Here is a 6,564-nt window from a genome sequence, read left to right on the forward strand (position 1 = left end):
TTTTGTCAGTAAAATATATATCTAATATAAATTTAGAACCAGTGCAGCCACATAAAACACATTTTTGTTAGGTATTAAAATATTAAAATTAATAGAATATTTAGCCCAAATATTTTCACAGACAGTGTCCTTTTGGCCTCCTTCCAGAAGACCTTTCTTTGACAAATATTCTTACCACACAAAACCTGTCAAACAATTGACCTCTACTTAAAGTTTCCTTTTAGTGTTTTACCACATTTGGATCCTTCAGAATTACAGCCTTTCTCAATTTTGCTCCATTCTGACACAGAATATAGATTTACCTAATTAAATAGACAAACTCTATCCAAACATTCTCCCGGGCCAGGATGTCTCCCACCACAAACCTGTGATTTCAGAATTAAAGCTCGCCTTTCTGCATCCTCACTGCTGAGATTTTCCTGCTCCTCCCTTACTTTTGTGGGGATACACCACAACGTCTTCTTGCTCTCCAGCGTTTACCCCCTCAACAACTGTAATTTGCTATAAGCTCTAAAAGCTAAGGTTTGTGACACTCACTGTTTGAATACTCTGACTAGAGAGCTCTGTCTGGTTTTGGACAGAATGCAAACTGAATCTCAAGTTTTTAGCAAATCGTTCAACAGCATTGCAGGACGCTTGGGTGAATTTGCAAAACAGCTCTCCAAAGACTCAGACATTCTAAACCCAGATCGAATAGTGGCCCCAAACGAAAAGTGTGCTCTGCATTGGTGAATTTTGCACGTGCAGGTCACCTTCATGGAAACATGTTGAGGTCCACTTACTCTGAATGTATAGAAATAGACCTAAGTTTTTATATCAAGAGCTTTATATTAGTTCTAGTGCTGCATAATAAATTACCCCCAAACTCAGTAGTTCAAAACAACAACCCTTTCTTACATCATGGGTTCCGTGGGTCAGGAATCTAGGCAGAGCTTTGCTGGGTCCTTCCACAAGGTTGCAACTGAGGTGTTGGCCAGGATTGCCATCATGTCAAGGTCTGATGGGGGCGGGGAGGAGGATACTCTCCTAAGCCCACTCATGTGGCTCTTGGCAGCCTCAGATTCTCACCGGCTGTTGCCTGGAGCCTTGGGTTGCTTGCCACGTGGCTTTTCCATCGGGTGCTTACAACATGGCAGCTTGCTTTTCCCACTGAGAGAGTGGAAAGAGATGGAGCAAAGCAGAAAGCAAGATTCTCGCAAGAGGCTCAGAGGCGATACCCCTTCACTTTGGCTATATTCTGTTAGTTGGAAGTAAATGCCGCCATCCAGCCATCTCTCCAGGGTAGAGATCCTCCAAAGGCATGAGGACAAGGTGGTGAGGACCACCAGGGTCCACCCTAAAAGACTACATGCCTTGGCATTTACTGGTCTGGGAGGGCAATTGCCCTGCCTGCAATCAAAACAAGGAACTTGTGCTCCATAAAGTTTCCTGAGTTTGTACACTATTGCTTTTCTCTCATGATTTTGTGCCACCCCAAAGTTTGTGTTCTTGTTATTACTGTGAAAACAACTCTTATCTCCAGTGTGGGTATCGGTGAATTTACAAGAACATTCACAGTTGTATCAGACATCCATCTTCTGCCAAATGAACTTCCAAAATCTTGGCTTTGATTTCAATAATCGGATGAAAAACAACTGAGCCCTTATTGTGATAACCGATGTTTATTGGGAGCATTCAATATAAAATAGGCATCATTTATGTGATCATCGTCTGCTAGTAGAGCAAGCACCTCGCACCTCAGTATTTGAACACATGCAAGAATGTAAGGAATCAAAAATAAGCAAATTAATTTAGAAGAGTAATGGTTTGATCTAACAGAAAAGCCATACCTCACAGGAAAATGTCAATGGCCTTACTTCAGCTGTATGTGGGAAACCCTCACCTTGGGAAGAGAGCATTCAAATAACTGCTCATTGTTTAAACTCTTTATGTCGGGAAATGTTAAATATACCCATATTTCAAATCAAAATGCCATGTATTTCAAACCCAGCTGCAAGAATTATTATCTTGGTTACTCTTGTGTCCCTATACCTTACCAACTTCCTTCCTACCTGTGTTATTTTGTAGCAAACCTTAGACACTATATTATGTTATTCCTGCATATTTATTATGTACCTCTAAAAGATCAGACCTGTAAAAACAAACAAACAAACAAACAAACAAACAAACAAACAAACACATAACCATTTTCACAACTAAAACCATCAACAGTAGCTCCATAGTATCATCAAGGGCCCAGGAGATATTCAGATTTTTAGTTGATCTGTAAATGTTTTATGTATTTATTCATTTTTACAGTTTGTTTGAATCAAGGTGCGGGAGTCCTGGATGGTTCAGCAGTTGAGCGTTTGCCTTTGGCTCAAGGGTGATCCCCAAGTTCCGGGATCCAGTTCCACATCGGGCTTCCTGCATAGAGCCTGCCTCTCCCTCTGTCTACGTCTCTGCCTCTCTCTCTGTATGTCTATCGTGAATAAATAAATAAAATTAAAAAAAATCAAGGTGCAAGTACAGTTTGCACTGCAACTTCGTGCCGTGCCAATTCTCATCGAATCTCTAGATCCTGCCTCTAGGGCTCCTTCACTTCTGGTCCCACACTACCTGGATTCACCCAAATTTCACTAGTTGAGGCTTCCATGGCATTTTATGAGGATGAGAACGCTGATTCTTTCTGTCCTTCAGCTGTCTTTCCACTGGCATCTTCCCCCGAGGTTGACAGAGTGGCTACTGGCTCTCCACATCCTCTCAGTTCCGTGTTTGAGAGTAAGAGGGATTGTCTTTGTTTTGGAGGGCTCCTGCGAGAGTTCTGAGGCTCACGGGGATGTGGTGCACTCAGATCACATGCTTACCCTTGAGCGAAGCAGATTGGCCACAGCCATGCTACGTGCCGATTGGCTTACGTGGAGGCCATTACCTGCTCTGTGATGCACTGGGCTGAGCCAGAGAGGTGGGTTCACACACAAAACAGTGCCTTTTCCTGGAAAACGGGGACAGAAATCACGGAAAACATAATATCAGCACAAACGTCCATCGTCTTTGGCATCCTTCCACCTTATGTCTTTGGGACTAGATCTTTGCCTTCACCCTTCTCTTAGATTATAAAGACAGGACGTTGGGTGAGGACCATGACCACAGGGTCTGGGCCATCCTGGAGTGCTGACAGCTCGCCTCCCTGGGACCTGCAGAGGGAAGCCCACCTTCCCCCCCTCCCCTCACCTCAGCTCCCTGCCCAGAACAGGGAATGGATGCCTTGTGGATGGGTTATTTTGGTTTTGTTCAGGTGTTGTCTAAATACTGACTCTCTCTGGGAGCAATAGACACTGACACAACCTTCAGAATTATTTTCAATCAGTTCAGATTAAAGAAGCTCTTGCAAAGGGGAGTGAACACTATACAGGATAAAGATGGAGAAAAGGGAGATGTGGTCTGACTGATGGGCCCCTTCGGCAGGTGGACTCCAGAGCCTAGAACAGCGAGGATGACCAACCTTGCACGCACAGGAGAGCCAGTGAGGAGTGATGGGCCTGGGCCCAGCCCTCTCCATTCAGTGGCTTTCAGTGAGCTGGGAAGGAGGTGGAATCATTAGCAGGAAAACCTGCAGCAGGCATAGCTTCTCTCAGAGGAGTAACAGAACATCAACGTCAGATCCCCAGGACACTGCCTTGTGCAGGACCTTTACAGACGACCATGTATCCACACGTTCTACCTCTGTGATGTGGTTTCTATGACCCCCTGTTGTTGTTACACAGTACTAGGAGGTGTACTAGGAGATGGGAATTACTGTTCCATGTTAACAGAAGAGAAATTTGGGTGCAGAGACATGTTCGTATCCCTCATCCATTCCACAAATGTTTGCCAGGCACTAGGGAATGTGCAGGAAAGGAGTTAGTCCTAAATCCCTGCTCTCACAGAGCTTAAAACCCAGTTGATGGAAGACTCAGATGGACAGGAAACAAGTCAACAGCTCCAGCCAGATGAGGCCACAGGTGCATCATGTAACACAGGGATGCGATGGGGAGCAGGCTGGGGACCCCTCAGACTGGGGGAACTTCAGAGAAGAGGGACATGTGAGCTGGGCCGAGTAAGGAATAGTGCCCATGAAGCCTGCCTCCATTAGCCCTTCCAAGGAGCAGGTCCACCAGGCAAGGGGTGGGGTGGGGGAGAGAAGGATCCGATGTTAGGTCTCTCTGGAGGACAGAAGGATGGCATGTAGCTTAGCAGGGCAGGGAGGAGGTGTGTGGTGAGAGCAGAGAGGGAGCCGGTAGAGGGTTGTGTGTCCCTAGTAGCCACAAGCGGGGAGACAAGCATTTGATCTGGCTTCTGTGTGTAGGACATGCTGTTCTAGTCACCCATTCTGGCTCCAGCCAACCAACCAGTGAGGTGGCTCTGGTGTTTCCCAATGGGACGGCAATCAACCTTTGAGCAGGTAACTTGTCACTTTGCTGAACTGTCCTGAGTCTTGAAGGGTATGTAGAAGCCCTGATGCTAGGGTCTCATCTCTGGCATATTCAACTGATTGCAAGAGTGAGGGTTGAAACCCAGTTTCAACTGGGTCTGCGCTTCCCTCCTGTCTGTTTTAATCACCTCCCACTCAGCACACTGGCGAGGGAGGGATTCTCACCATGGGACGTGGGGATGACTGAACACGTGACAGTTGATGTCGGAGTGGTGAGCCCAACAGCAGTTTGTTGGTTGTGTGTACTCACAGCCAGAGAGGGAGGATGCCAGGTGCCAAGGAGCTGGGCCTGCAGGGCTGGGATGGGGTGCATGAACCAGCCAGGGCTGTGGAGTAACTGGGGGTGGGTACGCCTGGCTCCCTGGGAGGGTGCGATAGGCCTGCTTGAATGGCACCCGCACAGACAGACAATCAAACCCCGCTGCTAGAGGGTGAGCGGGAGCCCCACCTGGTTCCCGTGCTGCAGACTTCATTTGGCCTGGGGACCTGATCTCTGGGAGCAGAGCTAGGGAGGAGCTTTCAATGAAGACTTTTGAGGAGCTTCTGGTTTTCCCCAGATGCCCAGGTAACACAGTATTGGGCCTTACTTTGAGACCTGACATGAAACTATGCTGTCCACTTGCAACCTCTACTAGATGACACCCCCATACCTCCTAGCGCACAGCTTATTGTCTCCTTCTAGAATACTCAGCAAAGTCCCCTTCCTCAGGGAGGGTTCTGCTACAATTGTCACCTGTATCATTTTGCACACTCATGCGCACTCTGCTGAATATGACTCCGTGTTTGGTGTCGTGTATAATTCTTACAGCAGCTGCGTGGAATAGGTCCTGCTGTCTGACGCATTTTATGGGAGAGGAAACTGAGTGTCAGAGAGTTTAAATAGCTCACCATGGATACACAGCCAGCAGGGGGAGGTGGGGGCCTGGAGTGCAGATGTCTGGATCTGCACTCAGACCTGTGACCCAGTCCCTCCCCCACAGCTGCACCTGTCACCCCAGGGTCAGTCCCTGGAGTAGCATCCCACTATATCCGGAGTTCCATTCTCTGCCAGATTCAGAGACTGAATCCCAAACATCCTTGAAATTGAGATGTTTCCATTCAAATCAGATTCCCCGTGTCAGTTGTACGCTGGGGACAGGCAAACCAAGTTTAGCTACAGTGAAAGATGATTGAAGCCATCACTCAAGCCCTAACTGAGTCTCAGCCTGGCCTGGGAATTGCATGATTGTGTCCCCCTGGTGGAGTTTCCACTTTGCAGAACTTTCACATGGAAGCCTTGGCCTGCACTAGAGCCAGGCTCGCACCGCGTGCATCAGGCAGCATAGTGGGGGACCATGCCGCTCCATCCCAGGCTGAGGTCAGAGCCTGTGTCACACTCAAGTCTGCACCCCCAGTGGCAGGTGCATGGAAGGGGCTTCAAATGATGGCAGAGGCTTCAAATGACAGCCAGGTATGTGCACACCATCATCGCTCAGCCTGTGGAACGCCTACTGTGTGCCCAACACTGACTTAACTCTGCTGCACATCAACTCCCTGAATACTCATATGTGCCCTGTGATATAGATCCATTTTTTAGACACCTCTTCAGATGGGAAAATTGAGGCACAGCAGTAAGCACAGCCTGTACCCCTTCTGGGTCCTAGCCAGGTGGCTGGCGGGAGGTCCTTGTGCAAGGAGCGCCTTATGCATCGCTCCCTGACACTTGTAGGAGAGACGGATTCCTGGTCTCTGAATGGCAAATGGAGGAAGGTCAAGGATGCCTGGGACCTCTCTGGATGGGGCGACCCCTGAGTGGAAACTTACTGACCATCACCACACCAGACACCTGGCAATTCAGAGTTCATTGTCCTGCAGGGTCTTGGATGGCCAGATCTCTGGTTCAATGACTAAATTTCTAAGGCTGTTGATAGGGACCTGCTTGGGAACATGTCTCCCTGACAAGGATACAGAAGAGGCAAATCCAGAGTTGATAAAACTGCAGAACGTCACTGTGTCACAGCTCTGAAAGCAGAAGTCCCAGATGCAGGTGTCCACAGGGTGGCTTCCCCTAAGGGCCCTGAGAGACAGCCACCTGCCTGTTCCACTTCTGTCCTAGGCTTGTACACGCTGTC

The sequence above is a fragment of the Canis lupus genome, chromosome 26, assembly GCF_011100685.1.
Source record: "Canis lupus familiaris isolate Mischka breed German Shepherd chromosome 26, alternate assembly UU_Cfam_GSD_1.0, whole genome shotgun sequence".
Taxonomy (NCBI): domain Eukaryota; kingdom Metazoa; phylum Chordata; class Mammalia; order Carnivora; family Canidae; genus Canis; species Canis lupus.